Below are 9,145 nucleotides of genomic sequence, written 5' to 3' on the forward strand. Positions count from 1 at the left end.
AGAATGTACATAATGAAGATAATCCAAGACGTAGTACACATCAAAGAACGTCTACTTTATTTGGATCAGATTTTGTAACATTTCTCCTAGAAAATGAGCCTCAAATATTTAAAGAAGTGATGTCATCGTCAGACTCATCCTTTTGGAAAGAGGCAGTCAACAGTGAGATTAATTCAATCTTAAGAAACCATACGTGGGAATTGGTTGATCTTCCTCCAGGAAATAAACCTCTAGGTTCTAAATGGATCTTCAAAAGAAAAATAAAGGCGGATGGTACTATTGATAAATACAAGGCAAGACTTGTAGTAAAAGGCTTTAAACAAAAAGAAGGTCTTGATTACTTTGATACATACTCGCCAGTAATAAGGATAACATCGATTCGAATGTTAATTGCCTTGGCGGCTGTATATGATCTTGAAATCCATCAAATGGATGTGAAAACCACATTCCTAATTAGAGAATTGGAGGAAAAAATTTACATGAAACATTCTGAGGGTTTTGTGGTACCAGGGAAGAATAAGGTGTGGAAACTTATTAAGTCGTTGTATAAACTAAAGCAAGCATCTAAACAATGGCATGCAATGTTTGACCAAACCATGTTGCCAAATGGGTTCAAGATAAATGAATGTGATAAATGTGTTTGTATTAAAGATACTCCGAATCACCAAGTCATTGTTTGTTTATATGTGGATGATATGTTGATCATTAGTAGAGACATTTATGATATAAATGCAATGAAACGAATGCTCGAGAGCAAGTTCGATATGAAAGACCTTGGAGTTGCGGATGTGATCTTAGGAATAAGAATCAATAGAAGTTCACAAGGGTTGGCATTGTCACAGTCTCACTAAATCAAAAATATACTTGACAAATTCAAGTATATGGAATTCGGTATTGCCAAGACTCCATTGAATATGAGTTTTGCACTTCAAAAGAATGAAGGTGAAAGTGACTCACAATTGGAGTACGCAAGAGCATTGGGATGTTTAATGTATATAATGAACTGTATACGACCAGACATAGCATGTGCTATTAGTAAATTGAGTCGGTACACGAGTAATCCCAACAAAACTCATTGGATGGCAATGAAAAGAGTTTTGGGGTATCTTAAATACACTCAAAACTATGCCTTGCATTATAATAAATATACCGCGGTACTCGAAGGATATAGTCATGCAAATTGGATCACCGGATCGAAGAATTAAAATCCACAAGTGGATATGTATTTACTATCGGAGGAGGAGCAGTCTCTTGGAATCATCTAAACAGACTTGTATTGCTCGCTCTACAATGGAATCTGAATTTATCACATTGGATAAAGCCGGTGAAGAAGCAGAATGGCTCCGAAATTTCTTGGAAAGTATTCCTTCTTAGCCCAAACCAGTGGCACCAGTACGTATACACTGTGATAACCAAGCGACAATAGATAGGGTAGGGAGCATGATGTACAACGGTAAATCTCGTCACATACGACGGAGATATAATATCGTTAGGGAAATTCTCTCTAGTGGAATTATCACTATTGACTATGTAAAGTCAAAAGATAATGTGTCAGATCCACTTACAAAAGGCCTATCTAGAGAATGAGTGAAAAGGACATCTAAGGGAATGGGCTTAAAGCCTAGGACAAGTCAGCATGGCGGTAACGCTACCTAGCAGACTGGAGATCCCAAGAGTTACGTTCAAGGAGATCAAACAAAGTTGTGTCTGACAGGTTCAACATTGTCAATTACCCAACTCATTCTCATGATGTAGACAATGTTTAGTAAACAAGGATAAGACTTAAGGTGAAAAGTCTTTAATGATTATCTAAATTTGGCGGATTTGACCAAATAGTTTAGTCTATGAGATTGAAAGTTTAGAAATCACCTATGTGAGGGTGAAGTGAAAGCCACTTCAAGGAGAATGTTAGTAAAGGTCTATTCTCTAAGCTCTCATGAATCTGGGACGTGTTCATGGTTGAAAAGAACAAAACCGTGAGAACCATAATCGGTAAAAGGTTGGTTGTGTGACATGTGTTGTCTAGGTGTTCATTAAAGCTCGACGGTTCAAAGATATCAAATCTACCGATTGACCGAGTGCATCCGATGCATGTTCACTAGGAAAGTTCAAAGGGAAACCTACTTATCCAGATGCAATCAGTCTTTGCTTGATGATCACATACTTGTCCGTAAAATTTTACGAAAAAATAGTCATTCCCCATTCATGTGGGGGATTGTTGGGTTCAATATGTATGAAAAAGGTGTGAACGGAAAATGGAGGGACACAACCTTTGAGGAAAAGACATATTGTTTTGGAAAAGGAGTGACTATTCAGCTAGTTGTGTCTGTTCAGAAAAAAAAACAATGTTTTGAATGAACAGATATAACTCTTCCAAAGGATACACCTTTTCAGATGAACTATTGCCACCTTTGGGAAGGGGCACTTGATAGCTATATAAACCTGTATTTATCCACAGGTTTAGATATGAAAATTTTTCTGAATATACAAATTCTTCTTGTCTTCAAAACATTCCATGTGATCAATCATATCGTTGAGTGAGTTCGAAGAGATTCCAATTGTTTGAGGTACCGCTACAGTTGGTTTGTTTGGCCATTTTATCTTGGGAGGAAAATTCCACAACCTCGGGTACTTGAGGGGAATTATTTCCTTAAGGACACTCCGTGAATTCGGAGGACTTGGCCATTTCTGTTTCATCTTAATTTCTGAAAAATAAAACACACTTCTATGAAAGATTATTTTGATCTTATGTTGAGGGTGTTGTTGTACTTCATAGTGTTCTTGTTTTAAACTTGAACTAGTGTTGAAGTAGTGTTGCGAAAATACAGATTGTGTGTACCCGAAAAACTACATCCATGTCTTTGGTGATATGGATATTGTCCTTGCAGATAATTAAGAAAATAAGTTGGTGATAGGTTTTGCCGTTGAAACTGAATTATCTCAGATACTGATCGATGGAAGTCGCAATTTCTTCCTAATATACAAGTTCAGAGTTGCAGTTATGAACAACTTCTAATGACATGGCAAAATAAAAAAGGGGGAAAGGGCCAAATTGGATCAATTTTATCCTCCATTACGTTTTTGGTTAAAAAATGCCCTCCAGCTAGCTAAATAGCTCAAAAATACTCTTGTACTAACTGTACTGTTACGAATAGTTCAAGGGTAAAGTTGGCCAATTTTTCCATATTTTGGAGCAACTGTTAGTTCAATGTATATTTGGCCCTTAATATAATGGATACTTAATATGAAACTTGCACATTGAACGTTACATGCAGGGAATCAGGAGACCTTGGAGAGGAGTTCTTATGTTTGGTCCTCCTAGCACATGGAAAACACACTTGGCTAAAGCTGTTGCTACAGAGTGTGGGACAACATTTATGAATATTTCTTGTAGTTCGTTATGTGGAAAATCGCACGGGGAGAATGCACGATTGACGCTGCTTATTTGAACTTGCCCGTGCTCATGCTCCAATTATAATTTTCATTGATGAGATTGATGCTCTTTGTAGTGCCAGAGGGTAAATAGTCTCTTCTTTCTAAATAAATGTTGTCTTGTAAGATTTATGGAAATAAATTCGACTTCTAGGCGTAGATATATGTTACACGCCCTATAAACGTATCTAGACTGCAATCATTTTGTAGTGTCTAAACAATGCAATTAGTTTATTATTTGCTAGACCATATCTATAGCATGTCGTTATTATCTATATTAGGTCTGTAATTAATGTTTTATCATAAAGATTTTTTAATTTATACTATTATAAAGAGCCTTAGCGTAAGTGCATAAACCTTAAATAATATTATGTCCTTGACTTTAGCACAAAAAGTTCTTTAGGGTGTAATTGAACTTATAATTTTTTTTATTTTCAATTGTAATATTTTGAAGCTGTTTCTCAGGTCTTCTGCAGAGACTGAAACGTCCCGAAGGGTGAAGTCTGAACTTCTAGTTCAGATTGATGGATTAAAAAACCACTAATAATACATCTGGTAAACCTGTGACACTTTTGGTGGCAACGACTTTCCCCGGGAGTCTTGACAGTGCACTAAGGTTAATTTTACTCCTTAATTAATTAATTCCATGTCAATATTTTTCTCTTGCTACTCTGGTTTCGTCTGTTTAATTGGTGATCCACTGTAGGAGGCGGCTAGAAAAGCGGATATACATCCCGATTCCTGATTTTAAGAGTCGTAAGGAGCTTATAGAGATAGACTTAGAATCAATCGACGTAAACTATCATTGTAAGATGTTCTTCTGCTATATTATCTTGTGCTAAAAATTTGTGGCATGCAGTTAGCTGCTGGGCTGGATATTGAGCAAGTGGCACGAAGAACAGAAGGTTACAATGGATACGATCTAACGAACATCTGCAGAGATGCTTCTTTAAATGGCATGAGACCAAAGATAGCAGGGAAAACTACAGACGGGGTTAAGAACATATCCAAGTCTGATTTTGAAAATTCCAGTTACGATGGACGATTTCCTAGAAGTTTTAGATAAAATAAAGCCTACAGTTTCTGCAGGGGACGTTCAACAATGTGAAAAATGGTATTCAGAGTTTGGATCGACATAGAATTGATCAGTAATTGCAAGTCTACGAATAATTGTGAACACCAAATTGACCTTTGTGGACAAACAAACCAAGGACATTTAGTTAAAAGTGACAAAAGAGTTTGAAAATGAGGTGCAGGTGAAATGACAATTACTTTATTATGGATTAAGAAAATTGGAAAAGTTTGAAAATAGCCCACAAGTTTTTAAATTTATACTTTGATTCAAATATTAGTTAATATAACAGGAAACGAAGGGGAAAGAAAGTGTGTTTCTCTCTCTTCTCATCCGTTGTTGTTTTCTCTTTCTTCACGATTTTTGTTGTTCATTGTTGTTGCTGCTTTATTCATCATCTTCTGCTTTCATTATCATCATGATCTACTTCATTAGCATCTTCTTCTTCTTCTTGTCGACCATTGATGTTGTTTTTACCACTACTGCTGCTACTTGAACAATTTTTTAGGTCAAATTTTATTTTGTACATCACTTTGACATTACTTCATAGGTGACTTTGGTAAGTAAAATTATGATTTTTAGTTGAATTTATCATCTGGGTACACTGCTACTGTTGTTTTTTCAACAATGGATAGAACTCATTCATGAATTCAACATAAGAGTCATCTTCTTAAACAAATCACTCATCTGTTAGGACAGATGTGTCATCTGTTGCAATGGAAGACTCATATGTTAGATTCATGTTTATAGTTCTATATTGTGTTCGTAACATAAATCGAATAGATGAGTCATTTGTAGCAACAGATGAGTTATCTGTTGCAATAGACTAGTTATCTGTTGCATCAGACTAGTTATCTGTTGTAACAGACGCGTTATCTGTTGCAGAGTAATCTATTGTAACAAATGAGTAATCCGTTTGAAACAACACAAAACAACTCCAGCCACAAACTCAGCAGATAACCAATATGTTTCAACAGATAGTCCATCTGTTGAAAGAACTCAAAACTCTTGCTATTGCTACTGGATTACAAATTGTTCCTTACATTCAATCGTTGACATTTTTGTTGAGAAGAATAAATAGATATAAACATAAATTTTTCATTAAACAAAAACAAAATACATTAGGTAGGTAGATCGGATATAAATAAAAATAAAAATACATACGCTAAAAGAAAAAACATAACCTAATTATTCTTCTTATTATCATTATTATTATTATTATTATTATTATTGTCAACCGATCAATCGTCAAACAGCAGTAGTAGGGTCCTTCTCGACCTGCAAATCTCTCGGAGCATCTTTGCTCTCACGGCCCCCAACTCCCACTACAGGATCAGTCGTATCTAGAACAAGCATGGTTGAAAAAAATGTGTAAAAACACAAGTAAAGAAAAGAGTACGACTGTAAAACAACGTATACTACCAATTAGGTAGATTTACACAAAAGGAAAGAAAAAAAATTTACCTGAGTCAGGGAAAAGGTATCTGGTCTTTGAAGAGAAAGTGGTTGAAGATGTAATATGAAAGACAAGATACAAGAAATAAATAGAGTGTAGTAGAATGAACGAGTAAAGGGTGACCTATTTATAGAGGATTGAATTTGAAAGAGTTAGGCAAAAAGGCGCGACTGTTCACCTCTATTTTATTAATTACATTCAAACTGGTGACTTTTTTATTACTGAGAAAAGTTATGAATTAATTAAATCAAGCGGATGACTTTTTGATTATTGTGATAAGTCATGACTTTTCAGCTTATTATTATTAATTAGTTCTTAAATTTAAATAATATTTTTCTCAATTAAATAATCGAAGACTTATCACCTTTTCAATAACCGTTTCTTTTAATAATAATTATTTTTATTGAGTTGTGGCAACAGATTGTATATTTGTTACATCAGATAACCTATCTGTGGCAATAAATATACTATCTGTTGCAATAACTCGACTATCTGTTGTAACAGATAGATAACCATTATATACTTCCATTAATCCAAATTGGTGACTTTTTTATTAGATAAATTAAAAAAAAAAGATTTAAAACTAAAAAATGGTGAAAAATCACTACTTGTCGCCTATTTAATATTAACATCAATTATTCAAATTAAATAACCACTTTTTACGGTTATAAATTGTGTTTATCATTTATTTTCTTATTGTTTTCTGTGAATAGAAATGACTTAATTAAATCAAGTTGATGAGTATTTTATTATTGTGACAAGTCATGACTTTTCGGCTTACTATTATTAATTAGTTTTTAAGTTAAAATAACCATTTTCTCAATTAAATAATTGAAGACTTGTCACGTTTTCAATAACCGTCCTTTTAATAAAATAATAACCATTTTATTGAGTTGTGGAAATAAATTGTATATTTGTTGCATCAGATAACCCATCTGTGGCAACAGATATACCATCTATTGCAACAAATCGACCATCTGTTGAAGGAGCTTTTTTTATTTCTTCTAACGGCTGATTCATCAGTCGCAACAGATGGGGAATTTGATTCATCAGCTATTTTGAATGTGTTAGATAAAAAGTCACGACTGTTCACCTCTTTTTTTTGTAGTGTATGAACCAGCTCATCATATTCATCTATACCTTCACTCTCAAAGTTCATGATCACTGCTGCTAATGTTTCTACCCCTAGTCTTTCCTCAATAGGCACATCCACTGCAAGCACATCCTCATCCACAACATCTATTACTGCTACCACTCTCATATCACTAGGCTGCTAAACTGTCATACATATATTCAACACTATTTGCTCATTGTTCTATTTGAAGGTGATATCCTCTAGATCCATATCAATCAACTCTTAACAAGTGGATAAGAAAGGTCTACCCAATATAATCAGAGAATGGGCATCCACTTCATAATCTAAAATTATGAAATTTGTTGGATATTTGAATGATGCCACCCTTACCTTATAGTGCACACAACACCCACTGGCTCTTTTACAGATAAATCAACCATCAATAGCCTTGCAGATGTAGGCCTGCGCTCTCCTAACCCCAACATCTTGTATATCACCAATGGCATTATATTTATTTCTGCTCCCAAATCACATAAAGACTGATTAATATCATAAGGACCAATAAAATATAGGATGGTGACTACTTCTGGGTCCACCTTCCTTTCTACTGATGGTGCATGAAAATTTATGCCAGACTATTGTACTATATCTTGGAGCTCTTCTGTAACCCAGTCGTTACTATCATCACTCTCAAAATCATCATCACTATAAGTTATCTTCTCAAATTCAGCTTCAGTTGTCTCATCCGTAATAATATTATCCTTCTTTGGCTCATTAGTAGCAGGAAAAAAATGCTCATCATATGGAGAGTCACTCCTAGTGTTAAAAGCCAACAACGCACTAGTATAAGAGGATTCTGTACAGTATCACTAGGAAAGGTACTAGTCTGTCGTCGGGCCAAAAATGGCAGAGATTTGCCTATACTACTGCTCCAATTGCTTGATAGCCGTTGAATGTGACTCAACCTTCTAGGTCAATCCTGAAATATCAACCTTGAGTTCTTTAAGGCAAGTTTCTTGGCTCTCTTGACCCTTCATCAGCTTAGTCAACATTTATTTTATTCTTGATTCTGCATCTCGTCTTTTAGGTGGAATGTATTTGTCTATATCATTATAACAGTTCCAACCTTGATTCCCTTGCCCTTGGGATTTGAAACCCGCCAACTGACGATCTACATACTTTTTCTTCTCTACTATCTTAGACTCATGAACTCTAGAGGCTGCTCCCTGTGCCCCTACCGCATTAATATTTTTAGAATTTATTGTTGTGAATTATTTGGCCAACTTGCTAATACCAGTTCTTAATAATGAATTCTCCTGAGATATATCATCCTCAGTTACTCTCCACTCACCGGAAGATCCAATGATATAAATGCTAGAACCTCTCTCAACTTCTCCAGTTTGCTACCTTCGGTTAGTTAATGAGATCTGATCCACAATGCTGGAAGCAACCTCCCATCATAATCTCATAAAGGCTCCTTCGGAGATAGTGTCTGTCATTGCTCTGGAACTGATAGTCAGGGATCTATAGAATATCTCCAACAAGTTTTTCCATGAAATCTGGTGGTTGGGTACCATGCTAAGCTTCTTCTTGAACCTGATCCATGCCTCATATATAGATTCTAATTGCAGCTGCCTAAAATTATATCCTTGAGCTGCAATACCCTGGATAGATAAAAGAACTTGTTCAAGAATTATCTGCGTAGCTCATTCCATGTAGTGCTAGATCCTCTTGAAAGTTTCCCTAGCCATAATATGATTCTCCAGTAAGTGAGAAGGGGAACAACCTCAGCCTAAGTCCCTCCTAATCTACCCCAGCTATGGTATATGAAATACAAATTCCTGTAAATTTGCCAGATACATGTTTGTGTTGTTTGTAGGCAACCTCACAAATATACCCTTCAAGTATAAGAGCGGAATCATTAACACTAGAAATATTGAACTTGACATCAGGGGGCAAAATAGGAGGAATGATGGCTCCAGTATTTGTCGGCTCAACGTATCCCAGATCTTCTTCATCATCTTCATATGGATGAACATACTGGTATGCTAGGATAACTTGAGGTTGACCTCCTCAAATTTTGTTCTTATTTCCATCAAGTACTGCTTGG

At 35.4% G+C, this 9,145-nt stretch overlaps 1 pseudogene; it reads left to right on the top strand.

Annotated features, from left to right (window-relative positions):
- The window catches only part of LOC107861272, a 61,567-nt pseudogene extending 56,873 nt beyond the window's left edge, over nucleotides 1-4,694 (top strand).
- The last annotated feature ends 4,451 nt before the right edge of the window (nucleotides 4,695-9,145 follow it).

This window comes from Capsicum annuum, chromosome 1 (genome assembly GCF_002878395.1).
Source record: "Capsicum annuum cultivar UCD-10X-F1 chromosome 1, UCD10Xv1.1, whole genome shotgun sequence".
Classification (NCBI taxonomy): domain Eukaryota; kingdom Viridiplantae; phylum Streptophyta; class Magnoliopsida; order Solanales; family Solanaceae; genus Capsicum; species Capsicum annuum.